General features: G+C 51.6%; 8 non-coding genes across 8 annotated transcripts; 5 read left to right on the top strand and 3 right to left on the bottom strand.

The window, feature by feature from the left end:
* The first annotated feature begins 7155 nt into the window (after positions 1-7155).
* Trnal-caa lies at positions 7156-7260 on the top strand. The gene is made up of 2 exons: positions 7156-7193; positions 7215-7260. It is a non-coding gene; the product is annotated as a tRNA-Leu (tRNA).
* Positions 7261-9207: 1947 nt separating this feature from the next.
* On the bottom strand, positions 9208-9297 carry Trnar-ucu. The gene is given in 2 exon segments: positions 9208-9243; positions 9261-9297. It is a non-coding gene; the product is annotated as a tRNA-Arg (tRNA).
* Positions 9298-11995: 2698 nt separating this feature from the next.
* Trnas-aga lies at positions 11996-12077 on the top strand. The gene has a single exon. It is a non-coding gene; the product is annotated as a tRNA-Ser (tRNA).
* Positions 12078-13418: 1341 nt separating this feature from the next.
* Trnas-uga lies at positions 13419-13500 on the bottom strand. Its single transcript has one exon. It is a non-coding gene; the product is annotated as a tRNA-Ser (tRNA).
* Positions 13501-14351: 851 nt separating this feature from the next.
* Positions 14352-14433, top strand: Trnas-aga. The gene has a single exon. It is a non-coding gene; the product is annotated as a tRNA-Ser (tRNA).
* Positions 14434-19565: 5132 nt separating this feature from the next.
* Trnam-cau lies at positions 19566-19637 on the top strand. The gene has a single exon. It is a non-coding gene; the product is annotated as a tRNA-Met (tRNA).
* A 1388-nt stretch (positions 19638-21025) lies between these two features.
* On the bottom strand, positions 21026-21107 carry Trnas-aga. The gene has a single exon. It is a non-coding gene; the product is annotated as a tRNA-Ser (tRNA).
* A 2744-nt stretch (positions 21108-23851) lies between these two features.
* LOC111815901 lies at positions 23852-24066 on the top strand. The gene has a single exon (XR_002820527.1). It is a non-coding gene; the product is annotated as a small nucleolar RNA U3 (small nucleolar RNA).

The raw sequence follows: 24066 nt of genomic DNA, 5'->3' as shown, positions 1-24066 counted from the left end.
CCAACCTCAATTCGAAGATGAGGTGACTACACCTACTTCCTCTTCGTAAGCAATAACGGATCATTGTCCTAAATATGGGAAGCACTCTGACTCTTCAAAGCTCAGGGGCATCCAAGGATAGCCGAGGACATGATCCTGCTTGTCTGGTGTAGGTGCACAGTGATGTAAACACGCATGAGCTTGTGGCACTGTGTATGATTGTAAACATGAGGTAATGACCTGTATAAGGGTGTTATGGTGTGGGTCTGGTTGCCTTCCCAAAGCCTCATGCAGTCATGGGGATGGAATTACACAGTTTGTAATTAATTCATGATCCAGTGCTGGGATTATGGGTGTGAGTGCTGCTGGGATTATGGGTGTGAGTGCTACACCTGTGGATTACCTGAATGCAATACAAGTGTTGTAGGCAACCAAGTTAGATAGAAATATTATAGGCAGTCAGACAGGGCCAGGCCCTCAAGGAGACAAGATGGAAGACAAGGTGACTTTACAACTGGGAAGAGACAGACACTCCCATTTGGGCCACATCTCAAGACCAAGACAAAAAGAGGAAACACAGCTACATACTTCCCTAGGGATGGGCATCAGGGATTGATATTCTAAATCGGTATCAACCACCTTGAAGAGCCCTAGTGAGTCACTAGCCCAACCCCCAACAGGAAGAGACCCTGTCCAGTATTCATGTCCGCTTGCTACATGACGGTCTTCCTCATTTGATCCTGGACTTAATCAGTTTTACCTGAGCAATGGTGCTTGTAATCTCATTGGTTGACCATAGCTTTGTCCCACCTCATGCCCACCTAAGCAAGTTCATTCCCATGTCTTCTCCACCACCTTAGACTCTCCTCACCCCATGGTTTTCCTCTATAAAAGTCTCTGGAGAGACAATTTCCTGGGAAACTACCCGCTCGGGCCCCCTCCTGTCCATTTCTTGGAGAGGAGCTTTTCTTTCCTTCAATAAATATATTCTGCTCATAACCTCCGTTTATTCCTAAGATTCATTCTTCAGTTTTAGAGAACATGAACTCGTGCAGGTCAGGTCGAAAGATCGTTTTTCCCTGTCATCTGGAGGTTCCCTATATGGTTTGGAGGTCACCCACCCGAGATCAGTTTTTCTCCCTGTATCACAAGGAAGAGAGAGAGGCCTGCTCTCTATTGCTGCTCCTGCCTTTTTGCTCTTGCTGTTTTGCTGTTTTCTCCCATCATAAACTGCTGCCCTCTTCCATGTACCACTCTGCCTTGGAGCCAGCTGAGTATGCACTGAAACCTTCACAAACTACTATTCAGTGAGAGAAAAGTAACAGAGATGGTTATACAATAAAGACTCAGGTGACTCTTTCTCTTGCACTCTGCTCTGCTCCATCCTGCCTGCTGCTGTTGCTGATGTCTTCTGTGTGTGCGTTCAACCTTAGGGTCTCACCCTCAGAAATTGCCCTTGGGCCCTGTGGGGCCAGCAGCATCAGTCAGTTGGGGAACAGCGCCTTGATCCATTCCTTCCTGAAGGGTCCTTGTTCTTTCCATGCAAACTTCCTACCTGACCTGCTTCCCCACTGGATCAATACTAGCTAAACTGCTACATTTGTAATCTTTTTGGTTGCCATGGTTTTGTCCCACTGGGTACCTGCATGGTGATTTTGCGCCCGCCTCATGATTCCGTATTACAAAACTGGCCTCACGTATCACTCACCTTGCAGGCCCCCTTCTGCCTCTCTCGGATAGAAGCAGGCTTTCCTTCAATAAATATTTCCTACTCTTCTGGGGTTTTTTGGGGGGAGGTGCTTTGTTTTGAGATAGAGTCTCGCTGTGTAGTTCAGGGTAGCTTTGAACTCACTGTGCTGCCCAGTTGGCCTCAAACTCCTATCAATCCAGTCCTCTGCCTCGGCATCTGGGTGCGGGATCACAGGCACGCACCAGCACACACAGCCGCTATTTCTTACTCTTAACCTCTGTGGTTCCTCAGAATTCATTTTTTGATTTTGAGGAATGTGAACTCAGCATATCAGACATCTAGCAGGCTGGAGTTATAGTTTCCCTTGTACCATTTGGACTACTTGGAGGCCGAGGCCCTATAGCATCTTTATGTCACCTTCATAATACCTTTCGCTGAAAATAGGTCTCTGCAGATGTACTTAGTGAAGATGAAGTCATTCACACTGGACTTGGGAGCCCAAGTCCAGGGACAGCATCTTCGTAAGGGTAGGGGAGGACACAAAGACAAGGGGTCCCGGGGACGCCAGGCGCAAGGTGCAGTGCCCAGGCGACCAGCTCCAGAGCCTCCCAAAAGGAGGCCAGACTCTTCCTGAGCAGTCCGCCATGTGAAGACCAAGTTTCCTTGGAATTCACTGCGAAAAAGCTTCAGCGCCCAGCACAGGCATGCCTTCAACCTTGGGTGTTCCTAGAATTCATTCTTTGATTTTAGAGAACATGATCACTTACGGGCAGATTGGCAGTTTCTTTCCCTGCTGTCATAGGCACGAGAGATTTCCGGAGCCCTGCAGGCTGCAGGACGTCTGAGAAGGAGTTTAAGGGAGGGAAACCTCACACATTTTCAGATTCCATGTGTCGGATAGCAATCCCATCTCTCGTCTTTTCCTATGGATTCATTGAAGAAAACAGGTCAGTCAGCTGACCTGTGGCAGCTGGTGGAAACTGAGATGAGCTTCCTTGGGCAGCTTGCAGTGCAGCCAGTGCTGGTGAAGTTCCTGAATCTCTGAGAACTTACAGTGCAAATTAAGCAGTTTCTCCTGAGATCCTGTGTTCCTGGAAATGCGACACACTGAGGAACTAAAGCCACAGAGCCGCCTGTGAAGGGTGAAAAGGTAATGATTCCGCAGTTCCTGGGCTTTGGTAGTCCATAACAAACTCTAGATCAGAGGGGCTGTGTGACCAGCCCCTGCAGCACCCCTCCTGAAAATCCAGGAGGTGTTTGCCTTCTCATTCCCAATAAGATCTCTCCTGGCCTCCACTTCGCTCTGGACTTCATTCTTCAGTGGTAACAACCCTGAGCCCGGGACACCAAGACCAAGACCACGGCAGTGAGGGGAACCATCCCAAGGCGAGTGCAGCTTTTGCTCTCTGCATGAGGTGGGCCCTGGATGAAAACCTTTACTTTCTGTCCAAAAGTATTTAAATTTTTTTCAAAAATCATGATTCTGTCCAAAACCTGTGCAGAAATTCCAGAATTTTTATGATCTGAACCTCAGGGTGAGGACCATGGGCTTGTAAGGACAGCCCAAAATGGGTGGCTAACCCAGTTTCAAACTGTACTGGGGAGCCAGGCGTGGTGGCCAAAGCCTGTAATCTCAGCATTATAGGGGAAAGAAATCCCCAACCTGAAAGGTATCTGGGACCAGCGTGCGCTTCTTGTAGGGATCCACTGGTCTTACTGTAAACGATTCTACCAAGAGAGACATGGTGTCAGGAATGAGAAAAATAGGCAAGAAGACAAAAGTTGGGCTGGATGTTGCTGGTCTGCCTAATGGACGAGACTCATGCACCAGCACAATGAAATCTATGTTCATTTATATTTTTTGCAAAGTTAGTAACACGTGACACAAGGTTGCCTGATGACTAGAAGCCGACACTAGCCAGTCAGGACGCTCATCTCAGGCCTGAGGCAGCCTGTTTGCTTTAGGCGCTGAGGCCTCGTCCCACCTGCACACCTTTGACTGATTTTCCAGTTTTCAAGGCTCTTTACACTTTCTAAAACCAAAGAATGAATTTTAGAAACAGTGGAGGTTAAGAGCAGATTATTGGGAGAAAGAAAGTTTCTGTCTGACAGAGGGACAGAAGGGGACCCGAGTCTTTTTGCCCAGGAACCTGTCTTTTCTGGGCATTCTTATAGAGCAAATCCACAAAGTGAGGCAGGTCCAAGGGGGGAAACTTAGGAACTCACTAGGTGGGCATTAGGAACTCACTAGGACAAAACCTTGGTTACTCAGTAAGATTACAAGCGTAATTGCTCAAGTAAGATTGGTTAAATTGGGATCAAATGGGGAAGCAAGGAGCCACGTGGCAAGTGGACATGAACACAGAACAGGGGCTCTTCCTGTAGGGGGCTGGATTAGTGACTCTTCTTGGCTTTTTCAAGGTGATTGATAACCTATTTAGAATATCGACTCCTGATGTCTATCCCTAGGGAAGTATATGAGTGCGTATGTTTGACCTTTTGTCTTGAGGTCTGGCCCACCGCAGAGGTGTCTGTCTCTCCCACAGTTGCAGCTGGTCTTCTACACTGGCTCCTTGCAGGGCCTAGTCCTGTCTGACTGATGTGTGTGACTGCCTATGATATTTTTATCTAACTCAGCTGCCTTCAACACCAGCACTAGGGAGGCAGAGAAAGGAGGATCATTGCTAGTTTAAGACCAGCCTGGGCTACAAAGTGAGCTCAAGGCCAGCCTGAACTGCAGAGTGAGACCCTATCTGAAAAAGATCAAAAAGCAAGCAGGCACAGGGGCTGGGGGAGTTCAGTCCATGGGCCTGCTGTGCCGGTCCCACCCCTGGGGCACCCAGAGACAGCCATTGAGATTGGGCATGGTGGCGTGGGCCTATAATCCCAGCTCTTGGGAGGCTGTAAGCAGGTGGATCACTGCGAGTCTGATTTAGTAATGAGACCTTGAACACCCTGTAGACCCTTCCCTAAAATAAAAAAAATTAAAAATTAAAAAATTACATTAAATTAAATGCAGTGCCTGACATACCAAAGCTGATTGTGTTACAATGTTACCATAAGATCTTAGAGCTAGAAGACATATAATTTTAGTTGAGAGTTGAACCTCTCTACTGATACTTGAGTCTTTCCTTCAGGGTTCCTGCTAAGAGGCATTCCAGCCTCAGCCTGGGCAGCTCAGTGCAGCCCTGTAACAGCGTCAGGGATGGAAAACTCATGAATCCGTGCCATTTAGGGACAGTCATGCTTATAGATCTTGCTACAACATGTGTGAAAGTTATTGGGGGCATCAAAATGTTACAACTTCTCAAAAAATGGCTATAAACTAGGTAAGAATAACACCTAAAAAAATTAAAAGGATTTCCCCCCCACTGGAACAGTGAATCGACCTCACACCTGCCAGGCAGGCACTGTGCCACTGAGCTACATCCCAGCTATCTATCTATGCAATTTGGAATTTAGTACCTCCACCGTAGTTTACAGAGTGGCTATATTAATTGCTTTTTCATTGATGGAAACTTGTTTACTTGTGGACAACTTTAAAGAGAAAAGGGTTATTTTAGCTCAGGGTGTCACAGTTTGCCACCCATAAGTGGCTTCAAGACAGGGTAGCAAGGTGGAGGCCTGGTGCCGCAGCCGCTCCACCCCTGGCAGGGAGAAGAGAGAAGAAGGCAGACACTCTGCGAGCTCGAGAGCCAGTGGGGCCGCCCGAGCGACCTCACCCTGCAGGGCAAAGGGATTTGCCAGCACCACGGAGACAGGAAAATGGCACCGTGCTAGGTAACTGGGTGGAGCTTTTTTCTTTGCTGTATACATTTTCTTATAGGCTCACAATTGTATATATAAGATCATTTAGTCTTAGAAGGGTGTAAGAAGAGCTCAGCCAGGTTTTGACTTCAGTAACAGTGAACAAAGTGATTCTGACAAAACAGCCCAAATGACTTCGGAACTGAAAGGGAGCTTTAGTGCCTGAACAGGGACCCCAATGCTGAGCCCTCAGATTAAAAGTCTATGCTCTACCAACTGAGCTACACAAGGACTGAAGTAACTGTCTCTTCCATCCTTTGAATAATGTAGTTTCAGTAGTATTTTCATTGCACCTGGAATGTGCAGGAGTTTCTCAGGTTATGAGGATCTTCAGAACTGTGTGTCCCTTTCCTGAGTTACTCTCTGAACCCACCGTTTCACCTCCCCCTTGTATCAAATAGGCCAATTAACGCGCAAAAATGTAGGAAGATGAAGGTTCTCCCAGGAATCATGACTGAGAAAGAGTTCTTCCGTTCACTAGGTTCGTTAGCCCTGGCAGAGAGGCCCTGGTTGCCTTCCGGGGGCAGGAGGAACAGGTCCTTTCTAGGACAGACTGGAGCTGGAGTGGTGGAGCAGGACCCTCCTGAGAATCCAACGGTGCAAAGAACCCAGGAGGCGGGGCCGGGGTGTGGCTCGGGGGACTGTTCTGCCCACTGGGCTGGGGAGGGAGGAAAGGACCGGTTTTCTCTACTTGTCCTGTAGGGTTTATTTTGAGCCTCAGGGACTACAGAGAGAAGCCCTAATAGTTCAACGCAGTTGGCGATCAGCGCTCGCGCGTCGTGGTACACGCGTGTTGCCCGCACGCGTGAGAAGCGGCCGCGGGCAGGAAACCACAGCAAAGGCGGTGACCGCGGAAGACAGCTGGAGTGGCTCCGTCCCCTTGTCGTCAGTGTTGGGGGTTTTGTCCCCCGCCGCGCGCGGCCACCTGAACGCTGCGTTTGGGGTCCGACCAGGCAGTGCCGAGGTCCCTGACCGCGGAGCGGCTTCCTGTAACGGCACATCGTGGTCACGCTTCGTGGGCGCCCTGGGCAGCGCCGCAGACACCTGCACGGCTCCAGGGCGCTCCCGGCCGGGAGAAACGAGTGCTCTCTCTTGAGATTCAAAAATTTGTTTTGCGTCAGAGATTTTTCCCGTGGCTTTCATACTCCGAATCTGTTTGTTCTGCCTGGTGACACCGGGACGCACAGGGGCCCGCGACGGTCCTGTGCGCTGGACCAGCTCGGCTGCGTCCCGCGGCCGGAGCTGCAGGCTCCCTCGCCCAGAGCCTCCTCCGACCTGGGGTCCTGTCTCGGAGTCGGCGCGCTCCCCACTTCCCCACACAGAGTTAAGTGTTTTAGGTGCTACAGAAAGGGAGACGCCGGCACCCACCCAGTCACCTGTCCCTCGGCCCTCGTCCGTGCTCCAGGGAGCCCTGGACGCGCGGGTGGTCTGTAGTCCTCTCCCGGACGCCGCGCTCGCCGCGTTCATCCCGAGCCCCGCCCTCCGCTCCACGCTCTCCTGGGTGAGCAGGAGGAAGTTCGTGGGAGAAGGACAAGGAGATCACGCCAAGGCTCGAAGGGAAGCAAGGCGGGGCGTGGGTCCGTCTTTACTGTGGACGAAGCCCCTGCCTGCCTCTGGCCGTAGCTCTGGTGCGTCATGCAGGCGACAGCAGAGACCCCGTGCAACTGCTAGTCGTAGGTGTCAGGATGGCCGAGTGGTCTAAGGCGCCAGACTCAAGCTCTGCTTCCCGTGCTGGGGATTCTGGTCTCCGCTTGGAGGCGTGGGTTCGAATCCCACTTCTGACATCATTGTGTTTTGCTCTCTGCAGCAGCAACTACACACTGTTTGCTTCTTCACGCTCTCTGGAGTCTCGTTTAGTTTCTTTTTGCAGCTTTATGCATGCAGTTTGGAGTCGTCAGAATCTTTCTTTTCCTCGCGCTCCGCCACCCGCCGCCCAGACCGCCGCGCCAGGTCGCCGCCTAGAATCTTTCTTTTCCTGTGTGAGGCAGGGTCTCACTATGTGGACCATTCTGGCCTTGAGCTCACTTTGTGGCCCAGGTTGGTCTCCAGCTCAGAGATCCTCTTGTGTCACCGACTGTGCTGGGATTATGGGCATGTACCACCACACCAGGCCCAGGCTGTTATTTTTAATAACAAATAATTTTTATCTTTGGGTTTTGGAGGCAGTTTCACTACATGTAGTTCAAGCTGGCCTTGAACTCACTATGTAGCCCAGACAAGCCTCAAAATCACCTCAATCCTCCTGCCTCAGCCTGCAAGTGCTGATATTATAGTCCTGTGTGATCATGTTCAGCCAAATAGAACTTTTTAGTTAACTTATGAATTGTCATGAGTGTGTGTTTGCAGTGTGTGGCTACTGCACTCATCCAGTTATGGCGGAGGCTGTGCACAAGCGACTCCAGTGGCACAGCTCGCTGGAGCCCTGAGTACAACTTTCCTGGTGACTTCGGCAATAGAGCCCAGTGCAGCCTTGAGCAGGGGCTGTGCTTGGCCTCGGGGGGATGACTAGCCCGCATCCCCAGCTCAGGGCGGCCCTCTGTCTACCAGTCTTCCCGTCTTTCTCCAGATGCAGGGTGGGGACACCAGTGCTCCCTATGTTAAAGATGAAGACAAAGGTTCTGGGTCGTCCCGCTGCGAGGACTCCTTGAGAGCTCAGCTTTCACAGGGCCAGCGTGCAGTATGTAGCCTCATTCCCGACCCCTCAGTGTACCTTGTCTAGGGGCCACCAAAAGAGACACTTCCAAACGGTGTCCACTGAGCTGCGTTGTGTCAGTTCCCTACAACACTGCCAACATGATGTGCTGCAAAAGCACATAATGAATAGAAATTTTAAAAATAAGGGCCAGGGAGATAGCTTGGTGGTCTAAGTGCCTGCCTGGCAAGCACAAGGACCAGGGTTTGATCCCTGGTACCATATTCCGTGCCAACCCTGAACCAAACTGGTCACCAGAGCTGGACGTGGTGGGGCCTGTCTGGAATCCCAGTGTTGCAGGCAGCAGAGTTAGATAGAGATACTATAGACAGTCAGACTGGCCAGGCCCTGGAAAGAGGTAACACAGAAGACAAGATACCGTACAGCTGGGGGAGGGACAGAGGCTCTGGGCTGCAGTCCACTCCACAAGCAGAGGCAGAGGTTGACCAGGTGCCTTCAGTTCCCTCTCAGGAGCCTGGGCACAGGCACTGCTGGTGCTGTGGTGGTTCTGTGACCCAAAGCACAACCTGGTCCCTGTCCCTTCACAACAGAAGGGCTGTTCCAGGGGTCACATGGTACAGAAGGCCTGGGTTTCAGATGAGTTGTTTTTAGTGCAGTGGTGCAGCTGGTGCAATGTCGCACTTCCTGATTCTTACAGAGACCGATGCCTGTGCAGGTGCGCCACTGCCGCTGTAGGGTCCATGCAACACATGGGGCGGGCGGGGGGGCGTCTGTTCATGTTCCCCGAACCCACTATGTGGTGTTATCTGTTAAGGTAATGGATTGATTTCCATAATCTATAACATTTCTGGGAAGGTGCACTGGCTGCTTGCAACGAGGCCCAAGTGGGGCTCTAGGGCGGGGAAGGCTGCCAATGATGGCTGCTCGCCAGCAAAGCTAGAGCTAGGCATCCTCACCCATACCCTGCCCTGAGCTAGGGTGTAGGGGAGTTCACAGAGCTGGGAAGCTGCTGTCCCCACGGGCACTTACTGGCGTTCAAAGGAGTTCAACAGCATCTCAGGCGAAAAAAAGTCAGTAGTGACTCTGGCGGGACTCGAACCCGCAACCTTTGAATTTCTGTCATATACTCGCTAGAAGTCCAATGCGCTGTCCATTGCGCCACAGAGCCTGCTCACAGATCCTGCCCCCTCTTAAGGTTCTTTGTTATCTTTTGGCTTATTGAGCTGACCATTGTAGGAGGCCATTCTTTCCAGTCTCTGTGAAAATCCACAGAAACAGGTGAGAGACGCAAGGGCCACACTCGGGTAGCTTCTGAACCTTCCAGTAGCGATTATCTCTCGCGTCTCTCATGGGATAAGGAACAGTTTGGCCGAGAATCAAGTAGCAGGTCCAGTGTGGCTCTCCAGACCGTCCCCTCCTTGGCCTTCCCCTCCGGCTGGCTCCTGCAAGTGGCGGTTCTGCAGGCGGTGCCCTGAGCAAATGGGGCCGGCCCAGCGCATCTGCTGGCTCGGGCCCTCTGGATTTGCCGGCGCGGAGCCCTCTTGGTGACTGCTGAAGCCGACGTGCAACCAACAGCTGCTTTCCTGGAACGCGCTGGAGTCTGTGCACATACGTGGACGCCCTTCCTCTGCATTAGAGGGGCCGGGAAGTGACCGGTGAGGGACTGTTCAAGCTCGAGACAGGGACAGGCGAGATGAGGGCCCGAGGTGCAAGCTTCGGTGACCCCATGCCACCGCCAAAGAGGGTCAAAACCCACCCTCCCCAGCGGAGACCAAGTTCCTGGAACTGAACACCACCGGAGCCCCATATGTATCAGCAGTCACCAGTGACAGGGCGGGGACTGCGCCAGCAAAATCGGAAACCAGGGAAAAGAGGGCAGAACAGACCTCAGGAAAGCGGGTTCTGTCTGCGCTGAGGGTCACACCCAGCAAGAAAGACCTGCGCGACGAACCCACGCCGTGTATTCAGGATGCGACCGGCTCTCCACCCCTCCCAAGGCTCAGACTGGTCGCTCTGGGCTGCAAACCCCAGCGGCTCAATTGACACGGCACACAAGGCTCTGGCCCACGAGTCACTCTGGCGTGCAGACCCGGGAGGTGGGGGGGGGGGCTTGCCTTCAGGCCTGACACAGGCGCCCCCCCCCCCTGTCAGGATACTGCTGTGCTCCCGCCTCCATCCCCAGGGGTTCCTGAGGGCTTCGGGAGGAGGGGAAGAGGCAGAAGGGGAAGATGGTTGGGAGACTTCCGCGCCTGCGGCCCTCTCCACCGTGCTCTGGAGCACAGCGCTCGCCCTATGCAGGGGCCTGGAGACTTTTGTTTGGGGGCTGGGAACTAAACCCAGGGCCGCCCATCCCCATCCCCAGCCAGCCTTTATATTTTTCTTTTTATTTTTAGACTGGCTTTTATGAAATCACTGTTGTCCAAGAGGGGTCAAGCTTGCAGCTCAGCATCCCAGAGCTGTGGGGTTACACGTGTGCTCAGCACCTAGCTCGGGACTGGTTCTGCTTGTTTCTGGAGAGAATACGAGAATGTTAGAGACTGTGTCGCTCGCTGGTAAGACTGCCTCTTTCCTGTGTGGCTGGCGGGGTTGGAGCAGAGCCGATGTCCCTGACTGGCACCTCTCCGGAGCTGCCTGAGAGCCGGGGCTCCACTAGCAAACGAGGGTGCCTTCCTCGAATTAGGCCTGTTCTGAGTATGGCCAGCCGAGCTCACGTTGACCCCAGATTCAAAGCTGCGGTTTCCAGGCTCTGCAGCCCCAGCCGGGAGAGTGGGCAATGTAGGGCGAGTCGGGACAGCTTGGGCACAGGTTGCGTGGCCAGAGGTGACAGGGACTGTGCCAGACTCCTCTCGCAGTGCAGAGCAGGCAAGCGGGGCCAAGCCTTCCCAGGGCAGCATCCCAGGTTGCCAAATCCCTGACCCTGTCCCGGCCCGAGACGCACCTGTTCCCTTTCCCGTGCTCTGAGGTGGCCGCGTGGGGACACTGGACGAGCGTGTGGCACAGCTGTGCATTAGAATCGCCGGGTTCGCCGAAGTCCTCTTGGGAGGCAACAACTCCTTGCCAGCAAACTGGAGATCAAGGATTGCCCAGAGAAAGAACCTTCGAGAGCTCTGAGCTGGGCCAAGCCCTTGCGTGGCTCAGCGTGGGAACCCTGGGGAGTCCCGCACTGCAAAAGCAAAGACTGAAAGCGCAGGAAGGAGATAGGAGCCCCAGATCTTCGTGTTCACAGAATGGGACCGGGGTCACCAAGCTGGCCAGGCTGGCCTTGAACTCTCTAGGGTTAGGCAGCGCAGGGACCCTCCACCTCCAGGTGCTTCTCCTGCCTCAGCCTCCTGACTAGAGGACACAGTTGTGCGCCACCACCCCCTCCAGGACGGCATTTTTTTCTGTTCATTATCTAACTGATCTTTTCTGGGTAGTCATTTGATCTTATATTAGATCAATTTTTTAAATAAAGAATTTCTCCTTAAAAATCGGAATAAATAGAACTGTAGAAAGATATTTATTACTTCTGGTTAAATATACTGGTAAAAAGTGATTATTTAATCTCTCTCAAAATGCATCAAATCTAGTGCCTTGGGGAAAACTTTGACGTTTCCTGCCTTTTCTTTTCTTTTTTAGAAAGCAGCCATGGTCCCACAGGTGCTCCCTGGCCCGCTGCATTTCTCCTTCGCCCCTTTGGAAAAAGCTGGTGACTGGGCTTGGCGCAGAGCAGGACTCATCCAGAGGAGGCCACGGGCCCACCGAGTTCCTCCAAGTGAATGCGCCTGGGCAAGGGGAGGAGGAGGGTTGCTCGGGGAAAGGGGGCTTGGGGGTGCGGAATAAGGACAGATCCCTTCTCCCTTTGGGAAGGGCTGAGGAAGACAGCTGTAGTCGTGGCCGAGTGGTTAAGGCGATGGACTAGAAATCCATTGGGGTCTCCCCGCGCAGGTTCGAATCCTGCCGACTACGTATGTTTTAGACCCGTGAGGAGGAAGAGGTCAAAGTACCAGCACCACCAAGAGGTGGCAGTGCCTGGTGCCTACTTCTCCTGCTTTGCTGGCTCTGTTCCCCACTTCGTCTCATGCTCGTTCCACCACCCCCACCCTTCAGCCAGAGGTGTTGTAGGACCTGACAGACCAGACTGTCAGCCTGCCCCACAGGTCCTGCCAGTTAGAGGCTAACCCCGAGTTGCAGCAGTCCATCCCATTCTTTTCCACTGTCACTTTGTACTTTTGCATAATAGTACCCGGCCGTGCATCTCAGTAGCTGAGGCTGGGGGATGCAAAAAGAAATCTTTGTGTTTACCCACTTAATGCTGCCAATGGCAAGGTGTGACACCTATGCAAAAGTGTCAGAATTGGATTTTATGCACAGAATGCTTGTGAACAGGCTCTGTGTATGTTTCCCTGAGCACCAGGAGGTGGCTACTCCCAGACATTCTTCTGTTAAGTAAACAACTATTTAACCACAAGGTGATGTTGGTGTGGCTCCCAGTGGCTAGCCCAGGTACAGCAGGAACCAGGTTGTGCTTTAGCCATTTGGCAGAAGAGCACCAAGGCATGTACAGGAGCCCCAAAGTGGCAACAGGTGTGCACACAGGGTTTTGCTTTTGTTTTCCTTTGATTTTTTCTGGAAGAAGTAGCCCCGTTTAGTACAATGGTACTTGAAAACCTAGGTTTGCACATTTCGGAGGAGGGCTAACATGCATAATCGGGGTGGCTCGTGCGTGATAGCATTGGCCATGTGACCACGTTTCCAGTGACTGAAATGGAACATGGGTGGGCTGACACAGATCTGGGAACAGAGGCCTCCCCGTCCAGATGATGGGGGAGGCGGCTGTGCGAGTGCACATTGGGCCGGACAGGTAGTAGAAGCGGTCACACAACCAAACAGAGTGAGCCAGTGATGGAACTGGGCCCCAAAACACAGTGAGGGTCTCGGCAGGAGTAAGACCAATGGACAAAATGTTCCATAGACCACCTCGGCCACCTCCTCTTCGCTGTCCTCCACGGCTAAGTTTTCCTCCTTCTTGCTTTCTTCTGGACATAAAATCCTCAACATCAAAATATGAATGTACTGCTTTTTGCAGCCAGGGCAGGCCCTGCTGAAGACAGATTCTGCTCTGGGCTACAGCTAAGCTCTATGCAATATGTCACTGCCTTCCACGTGTCAGCAGCTACAGGGTCCTCATTTCTCCAGCCAACAAAGCAATCAAGTACCCTCAACTCGGTTTGGAAAGGCGACCCCACAAGCGAGGGCAGTGAGACCTGATCACATTGGTTCTGGAAGCAGCGGCTCTGCTGGTAAAACCGTAGTCGGCAGGATTCGAACCTGCGCAGGGAGACCCCAATGGATTTCAAGTCCATCGCCTTAACCACTCGGCCACGACTACCTTCTTATTCTAAGGTCAAAGGGCTGAGATAGAAAGAAGGACTGTGCCAGAAGCTTGTCGCCACGTCCTCACCCCAAGTGTGGTGCATACCACACCGCGGGGCTTCCACACACAAGGAAGGGCCCTGGAGAAGGGCGTGCCCGCTCCCCGCCTCTCGGGAGCACAGGAGACAATGCCAGGGAGCACCATGGCCCAGGAAGGAACAGGACTGGTCGTGCTTGGGGCCTCGAGGGCGTGGCCAGCGTCTGCGCGGGCCTGGGCTCCAGTAGGAACGGGGCGGGGTCGCGCGCTCTCTGGGAAGAGCACTTGAAATCCTGATTGGAAAAGCTGAGATTGGAAGTGGGGTTCTGGTTCCGGCTGTCTCATAAATTATCACAAAGCCACTACAAAGAACACGCAGCCACGACTGCAGCCGCTGTGGGGAAATGCTTGCTCCGCGGTTACTGAAGAGCAGAGTGCAACAGGGAAGCTGGGGAAGAGAAACCTTCGGAAACGTTGGCGGTGCGGGTTGTGGGCTGTGGGATTACCTGCTTACTCGGTTTTCTACAGTTTGAAGAAATCGCTGTTATCCAAATGCAGTATTGTAAGTGAATTTGCGGAGCTATGTTTTATTTTGCTTGTTTTTTGGAAACGAGCTAAACAAAATTCAGCGCACCTACTTACCTTTTTTGCGTGTTTTTAGACAGGGCTTCACTGTGTAGTTCAGGCTACTTTGGACTCACTACGTAGCCCGGGGTGGCCTAACACACGCGACAGTCCTCCTGCCTCAGCCTCCCAAATCCTGGGATTACATGCGTGTGTCACCACACTAGGCTGCAGCTACCTATTTTAACGACTGCTATGACCTACATGTAGTCATGGCCGAGTGGTTAAGGCGATGGACTAGAAATCCATTGGGGTCTCCCCGCGCAGGTTCGAATCCTGCTGACTACGAGCCTTTACCTTAGTAGGTGGGACCTTTGGCTGAGATTTTGCTGTAGTTTGAGAAAGAAGCCTGGTTTCGTTTTCACTTTATGGCTTTAATTTTAAAAAATATTAGCCCCCAGTGTACCTCCCAAAACAACGTGAGAAAATTGTACTCCTTTTTGGTTTTAAGTAATTCAAGTATATTCCTGATTTTTTTTCTTCCAAGTATGGCCCAAGCACATACGATGCTTTTCCAGGTGTTTTGCCATCAACAAAACCCGTTTGGAGAGCGTCCTCTCCGGAAGGGAGGGGGGCTGTGTGCGCTCCACAGAGCACCCCCTTTCGCGGTTCCCCGCTGCGCTCCTCCGCACGCAGACTTCCCCAGCCTGGGCCTACGCCCAGAGCACTTCGGAGATCAGAAACGCGAAGGGCTGATTCAGTTGGATCTCGGCGGGCCGGACACCCCTGGGCCTCGCGTTCGCAGGAACGACTCGTGACCCAGAGGGCTGCGGTCCTCGCGGCCCTTCCTCCGCAGCTTCAAGCTGGACGTCAGAGCCGTGAGCTGCAGTCTTGCGTCAGGGACTCGCACGGTAGAATAACAGAACCGCGCAGCCCCCCTCCCCCACCCCGTCTCGGTTGCCTTAGGGGTGTGGCTCCCCCAAGCGCTTTTCTGGGTTTCCTGGAACCGCTCCTCAGCTCCAAGAGAGAGGAGAACCTCTTTTCTGATTCAGTATCGCTGGAGGGGGGGGGACCGCCAAAGCTGTCTAGGAAAATGCCTAAAATGCACTTGCGACAGGGGGTGGGTCCCAAATGGGTGTCTCCGGTGAAAGTGGCTTCTCCCACAGGGTCACGCACCTGCTACCTCCGGACAGAACTGCCAAGCAAAAAGTAGGCGGGAGAAGCAGCGTCGGCCCTGAAGGTGACAAGTTTTTCCTTGGCTTTATAACACTGGGCCTGCGGCTTTGAGTTCTAGGTCCAGAGGACCCAGTCCCCCCGTGCTGCTGGGGTGTGGGCAGGAGAAAGTGCAGATGTGGAGTGGGCGAGAGCTTGGAGTAAGTCAAGGCCTCAAATCTAAGGGAGGCTTCTACTAGGAGGGAATGGGCCTGCTCCCCTGAAGTCCTGCAGGCCTGGTTACTGTACCAGAACTGGCCCTGGGGGAAGGGAGGACCCACCTGGAGGGTGGGTCTCCTCTGTGAACTATAGCAGTGGGACTGGGACCTGGCCCTGGCAGCTGCTACCTCAGTGCTGGCTGCCTTTGAACTTGAAACCTGCTCTCCAGAAAAAAATCTGTCATTTTGCAATGAACCCTGCCTATAGCGATAAGACAGCCTATGGGTCTTGTCTGAAATCTTTCTCCAAGACACCAGGAATTGGGACAGGTTGCCAGTTCCTGGCTGTGTGAGGCTGCTGCTGCCCAAAGGTCCACCCACGACTGCACCTGTGTGCAAAGCTTTATCAAAACAGTTGTGCTCAAGTTCTGAGGTTCACAGACAAAAGCAGCTGTTGTAGGCAGCCGAGTCAGACAGAAATATTATAGGCAGTCAGACAGGGCCAGGCCCTCAAAGGAGACAGCACAAAAGACAAGATACCTTGCAACTCTGAGAGGGACGGATGCTCCCCCTGTGGGCCAGACCTAAAGACCAAAGATCAAACAAATGCCGACCTCCCTAAAGATTGGCATCCGAGATTGATCATCATCCTGAGGAAGCCAGAAGAATCTTTAATCTGACTACTACTGGATGGCTACCTGATAGAGTTCTGTTCTACATTCCTGCCCACTAGCTACATGACTTGCTTCCCTATTTGGTCCTGGGCCTAATCAATTTTACCTGAGCAATGGTGCTTGTAATCCCATTGAATGATCATAGTTTTGTCCCACCCCACTTCCACCTAAGCGAGTTCCCATTCTCTCCACCTTGGTTTTATATAGTTTTGAGGTTCCACCTTGGTAGCCCCACATGGTTTTACACTATAAAAGTCCCTGGAAGAGACAGCTTCCAGGGGACAACCCACTCAGGCCCCTGACCTGTCCCTCTGTTGGACAGGAACTTTCTTTCCCTCAATAAATATATTCTGCTCATAACCTCTTTTTGTTCCTAAAATTCATTCTTCAGTTTTAGAGAACACGAACTCATCCAGCTCAGGTCAGGAGGTCATTTTTCCCTAAGTCATTTGGAGGTTCCCTATATTGTTTGGAGGTCACCCACCCAACACCAGTTTTTCTCCCTGTATCACAGCCACATTTATAATGAAGGAAAAGACTGTCCAGGCTATGCATGGGCTGTGCGTAATCCCAGGCCATCTCCATCAGTCTCTCCCAGGGATCAGTGCCCACAGACTGCTCCTTCCTGGGCTGGAGTCCCCATGTGGGACCCTTTCCCAGCGCTCTCAACCTCCCTCAGCCTAGAAACAGAAGTCTGCACATGCTGTGTCCACCACTGTTGTGCCTCTGTGCTGTGGCCACAAGCCACCCCCAGTCCTCCTGGAGCTCGGATCAGTGTTTGTAGAGCATTTCTGGGAGGTGCTAATCAACCGGGTCAAGGGCTAGGCTGCTTTTGATTACTACAGTGACTGGAGCACCAATCACAACCTTCAGCCTAACACCTGAAAATTAACATTATTTGTAGAGCTTCTAAGGTCACATTAAGGTCATGGTAAGAACCTAGCTCAGTAGCTTTCTTAGTTTTTAACCTGCTGTTTTGATCGCAATGTCCTACCCCCTGTGGGTCACGTTCCTTTTTCGAACAGCGGTGAACTGACAGCTGTGGCTGCCCAGAGCCATTAAGGGGCTCTCAAGAGGCACTTGGTTTAGTTACTGAAGGAAGGGAAGTTATACCTCCAGTTTTGCAAGCTCTGGTTTTAACACCAGACAAATTCCCTTCTTGATCCATGCTCTTAATCCACGTTCATGTGAGACATAGACTAACGTTTGCTCAGTCCGCTGGGTCCTGTGCATGTAGGTACCGGTTACAGAGGCTGGAGCCTGCTGCCTGCACAGAACGTGCTCACTGTGAGCGCACTGGGGGAATTAAACTTCACTGCAGGCAGAAGCTGACGTCAAGATTGATCCTTCTGTGTTTTCTGCCTTGAGATGCTGGTGCAGCAGCAGCAGCCTAGAGGCTGGGCCTGCTGAGGCCTGAGAGGTAACGGAAGGCAGGCTGAGGCTGGGCGCCCGTTACCTTACGAGCTTGGCTTGGGCGCTCCAGGTTCTACTCGTAGATGTGAGCCGTCTCACAAGTCTGTTAGCACTAACTGTGCCTAGCCCAGTGGGGTCAGACCTATGGCACACATATTATTTCTTTTTCAAAGCAAAAGATGTTAATATATGAGTTGTTTTTTCCTAAACTAAAATCTTAGCACGTATTCAGGTTTAAATACAGTGCTGGCACTTTGCGTTAAAAAATGGGTGTGGGGTTGCAGTTGGGGCACTCGTTTTTAAAAGGTTCACCATCGCTGGCCTTGCCCATCTCCTGCCCCTTCAAGACTGAGAGAGCACTACCTCTCGGGGCTTGCAGGGACATCTCATGGCCAACTTGTACACCATCCAGCTCCAGATACTCTGGAGAGAGGCCTACAAGCCTCCAGCCATTGTCCTGAATCTGCAGCCACCTTGGATTCCAGGCAAAACACAACCAAGGGACCGCTCCATGGAGAGGGCAGGCCTGCAAGCAGAAGCAGTTGCTGCTTAACGGGAGCGGGGCCTGCCCTCTTCCAAATGGAGCAGTCAGCTCCTGGGAACCAATCTCCCTACTGCAGGAAGGGCCCCCCCAGAGCTAGGGAACCCAGGCTGAGTAAGGGTCAGCCAGAGCCCAGTCAGCCCTAATGCTAGTTCCTTCCACAGGTCAGTGTGGCCATCGTCATCAGATCTTGTCTATTTTAATATTATTTGCCTTTGTCAGAGCTGTGTTCCTCACACTAAAGTCTCTTCCCACTTCTTCTCTCTGGGAATTCTGTCTGCACATTCCTACTACTACCTCTGTTAATTTCCATTATTACTGAACCAAAGACCCATCAGTCAGCGAGGCCACTAGGAGTGCAAATTCCTTCCTAGATTAAAAGCTTTTGAGATCGCCCTCTGGTCAGGAGACCTTTCCACTCTCTCCCTGAGGTGGACCAAGTTGCCTCAAGAAGTGACAGATCTTGACAAGGCAGAGAGTGCTGTTTTACTCTGTCAACCCAATGACAACTGTCCCTTACATCACACAGCACAGATTCTGTGTGCAGCATAGGTTTTCACAGAGTAGCACAGGCGGCTGGATACTGGGAATTCCCCGTGCAAGTCAGAAGTCTGCAGCACAGAAAGGTGCCTTCAGCCCCTTTGGCCTTTTGAGAAAAGGTCTCCCTAAGTCCCTAAATTCCCCAGGCATCCACCTGACTCGGCTTCCCAGAGTGCTGGGATTGCAAGTGTGCACAACTCCACCCAGTTTTGCAATCCCGGGATCCACCACGCTGTTCCCGGCTGGGTCGAATCTGAACCACTACCTGCGGCGCCTCACTCTGTTGAGACCACTTGCTTCTGCCCCAGCCTCCGAGACGCCCGCTCTCCTGGTCGGTGACAGTGTCAGCCCCGCTGCTCTCTCGGCCGCGGGAGCCCCAGGACTCGGAGGAGGTCCCACGGAGCCCGAGTCGCGTGCGTGGGGAGCGCGGGAGCCTCCGTGTTCCCCCGGAACTGAGCCACAGGCGGCAGGGGAGGGCGGACATTTCTTTCCGGAGTGGGGCCACACGCAGAGACTTGCACCCGGAATCGCAAGGGTGCGATCGTCCCGCCTGCTCAGGTCGCGGGTTGGAGCAAAGCTGGGCTCTGCAGCCCGGGGACCTGGAGGCAGACCGCGGGCTGGCACTGGGAACCAGCGCTCCGCCCCGCTCCCGTGGGTGCGGACGCAGTCTCGTCCGGTCTGTCCCTGGCCGCCGTCACCTCCGTGGGTGGCCCCGGGGCCCGTGTCTCCACGCCTTCCGCCACCTGCCCTTCCCCAGGGCGTCCTGCCTGCTCCCTTCCCCGAGCAGATCACTGCCTGCTGTAGCGTCACGTCCTGCTGCTGTTCTCTGTGTGTTGTCCCTCTCCAGTCCAGCCCAGTCCAACTCTGTCGCCGTGGGGGGCACTGGAACGCGGAACGCTGGACACGATAAGGAGTTAAGAAATGCCATGCTATCTATTGTACAGCAGAGTGGCGCAGCGGAAGCGTGCTGGGCCCATAACCCAGAGGTCGATGGATCGAAACCATCCTCTGCTATCTACATTTTGCGCTGCTGAGTTGGTCCACGGATCCCGGCCAGTCTAAGCATCAAGCATAGGATTGGAACTCAGGGCCAGGTGACTCCAAGCTACACTGTGACCTCGCTCTACATTTTAATATTAACACAAGGCCCACATTTTCTCCATCTGGATTGAACATTTCAGGGCCTACCGGTCCTCCTGACCTTGGGCTTTAGGACTGCTCTTCCACTGTTCTCTAATTTTATCCCCAGCAATTCTCTTTTTCCCCTTGGTGGTTGAACTCAGGGCCTTGGTGCTGAGCTACATCTCTACCCCCTTTGGAATTTTTGAGACAAGGTCTTGTTAAGTCACTAAGTTCCCCAGGCATCCACCTGCCTCAGCTTTCGGAGTGTTGGGATTACAAGTGTGCATCACCCCACCCACCTTTGCAACTGCATCTGACACTCGGTGAGTTTGACCTTGAGCTATGATCATTACTTTTCCAGTTGCAGAAAGTCTGAGTCATTCGTTAATGCTGGGGAAACTGGGCTTTGAAGGACAGCTTGTTTTATGGATCACATGGGAGAGGTGGAGCCAAATGCAAATTTCTGAAATTAAATAAGAAGCCAGTTGGATCTGGTGGAGGCTCCATGAAAGGAATAATTACCTTTTTTTTTTTTTTTAATTTTTAAGAATAATTGCCTTGGGGACCTGCCCCCTAGCTCAGTTCTTTAAGAGGCTGCTTCAACAAAGCAGTGAGGCTCTGGTTGCTGTGGTTCTCGAGCCCCACAACTCAAGCCAGCCAAACCTGCCCTGAAGGGATTCGGAGAAAAAAAAAAACAACCTTCTGAAGAATAATTGTCTTAAACTCTGGTTCCTTCCCCATGAGATGAACCAACACATTGGAAAATATAGTTGAAGAAAACAATCTTACTTTATGACCCTGTCTCAAAAAGACAAAAATAAATGAATAACCACTATGTTGTTATTCAAGCTCTTGTCCTCGGTCCTCCAAATCCAGAAGCCTCAGTTTGGTGTGCAAAGGGACAAAGCAGAAGCCCATGTGCTAGGGGACAGGCTTTCTCCTTCGTCCCCAGCAACTGACCTCCAAATGGGAGGAAGCAGCCAGAAGTGGTCCTCTCCAGGCCTGAGAAACAAGGGTGAATACAGGAACCACCACCATAGGGTTACGCAGAGCAAGCGCACCCTGCAATCCCATGTGACCAGTAGTCTTGGTGGTCACAATTCCTTAAATAAACTGGAGGGTAACCACAGCTGAGTGCTCCCACTCATAATGGCAGTCAGGGAGAGCTCATCCTGTCTCCAGCCTAGTCAAGCTGCCCTGCAAGTCAGCAGGACCTTGCAGAGGGTGTGTGGGATGGCTCACATGTCTTTTAATTCCAAAATAGCACCTCAGTGGAAAAGCGTAGTCGGCAGGATTCGAACCTGCGCGGGGAGACCCCAATGGATTTCTAGTCCATCACCTTAACCACTCGGCCACGACTACTTCAGCTAGTCCATAGCAGGATAAGATAGTTGTGTTGAAGTTTAACTTTGTTTGAAGCTCAAATCATGTGCCTGAAGGTCCTGTATTGACAACTACAAGCTCCTGTCACCCTGGGGTCACATCCAATTGGCAGCAATGCTCCACTCTTTGAACCAGAGAAACTGGCTCTGCTGGCAGCCGCTGGACCCAGCCCACCTTTCTGTGCTCCCTGTTTCAGAGGCGAGCATGAGGCACAGCCCACAGTGGGGTGCTCACCGCTGGCCCAGGTAGAATGTGAAAAAAAGAATGTGAAGTTTTGTAGGAAATAAAGGAGCATCCACATAACAGGAAGTTCTAGAACCAGCAAGTTGAGTGAAATGCTTCTCTATGCCAATAGCTCACTCCAGGACGTGCCTTCACAGGCAGCACCCAAAGCAGTGTGCAGAGTTTGCTATTAATGGCTGAAAAGCAGAGTGAGAAATGAGGTGTTATGTGTTTATTACCTTTATTTTTTTAATGTATCAGTTATTTAATTAGGTTCTTAGTAAGAAATTTAGAACACTAATTTATGAGGATAAATTCCATTTGTTAGAGCAAAAACGGATCGCAGGTAGTCCCGGAGCTGAGGAACAGCTCTGACGTTTGCTAAAATCTGTGAGTCCACCGCTTTCTGATCCACCTTGCACTGCTCTGAAATCTGGTATCTCTCTTTCTCAGTGTCGAAGATCTTGCCCTCCTGGTGTCTGGGTTTCTGTAGCTTCATCAGTGAGGTGTTTGGGGATTTTTACTTTGCTAATATCAATTTTTGTAGAGGTGGCAATGACAGATTTCTGGTGTGTTCTTCATAGAGGAACATGATTCAGGCTCAGAGGCCCAGTCACAAATAGCAAGACACTGGCCAGCTGCTTCAGGAAGACCGCTCTCTTGCCTCTGTGACACTGCTGTGTCATCCTTGGTAAGGATGACCAAGATGGTGCTGGGAGTGCTGCTAGCTCCAAGTTTCCTCACATGCTGACTGAAGGGTTTCTTGCTGTGGCTCAAGAGCTTTCGGGGAACATCTTCAGTAGGGTAGTATCCAGGCATTTTTTGAAGCTTAACCATTCGGGTACCTCCGTTCTTGTTTCCCCCAACCAGTTTTGTGATTGTAGCAAGAACTTTCTCCTTGTTTTTCTTCTCAACCTTTGATTTAGCAGCTGTGCACTTTCTCTTGTACAAAGCCTTCCTGGAATACACAACAGATCAGGAGTGTCTACCAATTCCTCTAACCAGGACAGGATTTCGACTGCAGTGGGGCTGCCCCTTCTTGGACTTTTTTGCCTTCACCTTACCCTTTTTACCAGCACCACTGGCAGCAGCCTTCTGGGCTTTGAGTTTCTTCTCTTTAGTGTTTGGCTTCTCAGTTTTTTCACCCACCATCTTGCAAGATGGAAAGAGAATAAGTTTTCATGTCTATTACCTTTAAAAAGTAACACTGAACCTGGTTTCTCTTTGCTGCTGTGGATAGAAAGTACATGGATTAGGACACAAAGAGAGATTTTAGTTTTCACAATATTGACTTCACTACAACTCAGATTTTACTATACTTATTAATTTCTAGATTTTTCCTTTCCTCTAGACCTGTAGGAATGGCATTCCTGGCCAGTGTTGGAAATAATCTTCATGAGGGCACCTGGCTGGGTGGGGTGTTTTTGGGTTTTTTGTTTGTTTGTTTTTGTCTTTTTGAGACAGGGTCTCACTATGCAGTTCAGGCTGGGCTTGAGCTCACTTTGTAGCCCAGGCTGTTCTCAAGCTCGCAGCAATCCTCCTGCCTCAGCCTCCCAAGTGCTGGGATTCCAAGCATGTGCCACCATGCCTGGCTTGGGGTGGTTTTGATTTGTCTATATCCTCCTCAGTGATTGTTATTACATGACATTTCCCGTTCGGCTTTATTCCCAACCTTTCCTGGAGAAATAGTCATTCTTATTCTTTGCTCAATTTACTTTTTTATATTTGCTACAGGGTCTCCAGGGTCCCACTACATAGATTGGACTCAGTGATTCTCCTGTGTGCAGTCTCCCAAGCACTGGGATTACAGGCGCCCGCCACCACGCCCAGTCTCAGTCACCCTCTTAATGTGCCCTGGGGGCGGGGTCTGCACTGCACTCCGGGGATGGAACCTGGCCGCTGCGCTCTGCCTAAGCAGGCGCCTTATCTTTGCCCAATTTTATTTATTTTTTTTTAGGTTCAGCATCATTAAATAATATATTTGAAATCAGAATTAAAAGAGCATGGATGCTGTGGAAATTATGTTTATTCTGATACATATTGGTTATGCCACAACTCCATGACAAACTGACAGGTCAATTTCACATTATTTCTTCAAGCCTGAGGTTTGTCGATGACTTCAATTTAAGATCTTCAAATCTGAAGCTAGGGAATGCATTTATGTCTGCTTTACCATACATTTGCTTAAGTTTAAAAAGCTCTCTCCAGATCTTGCTGATATTCTGGGCGGGTATCAGCAGGTTCTCCAGATGCCGGTCGTATAGACTTGTATTCTCTAATCTTGTCCACCAAGATTTTCTGTACAGGACCAAGCTCCTTCTTAGAGGCCACCGCTGAAGCGCCCGCGATCCTTCCCAAGTAGGCAGAGATTGCCCACCGAACAACAGAGGAAAACCTGAAGAGCCGCTGAAGAGTCGTGGCGATTCCACAGTACGGACAGGAAGCATCTCGGAGCTCTTTGTCCAATTTTAATGGATCACTTAAAAAAAAAATTGAGTTGTAGGGCTATACTTTCAGGGATCATTTCTACAGTATGTCACTAGAGAAGTTTCTCTGATCGTGTAGAGTACCAGAAACCACGAGGAGGAGGCGGAGCGTTCCTGCCTGAGCGCGAAGCCGGCTCTCGGTGTCGCCTTGCTGCAACTGCCGCTTGCCATTGATCGTTCTAGCTTCTTCCCTGGAGGGAGCAAGAGGGAAGGAACGCAGTCTGAGTGGT

The sequence above is a fragment of the Octodon degus genome, unplaced genomic scaffold (assembly GCF_000260255.1).
Source record: "Octodon degus isolate 3935 unplaced genomic scaffold, OctDeg1.0 scaffold00023, whole genome shotgun sequence".
In the NCBI taxonomy this organism is placed as follows: Eukaryota; Metazoa; Chordata; class Mammalia; order Rodentia; family Octodontidae; genus Octodon; species Octodon degus.
The sequence above is the reverse complement of the archived record's forward strand: the minus strand, read 5'-3'. Positions and strand labels throughout refer to the sequence as shown.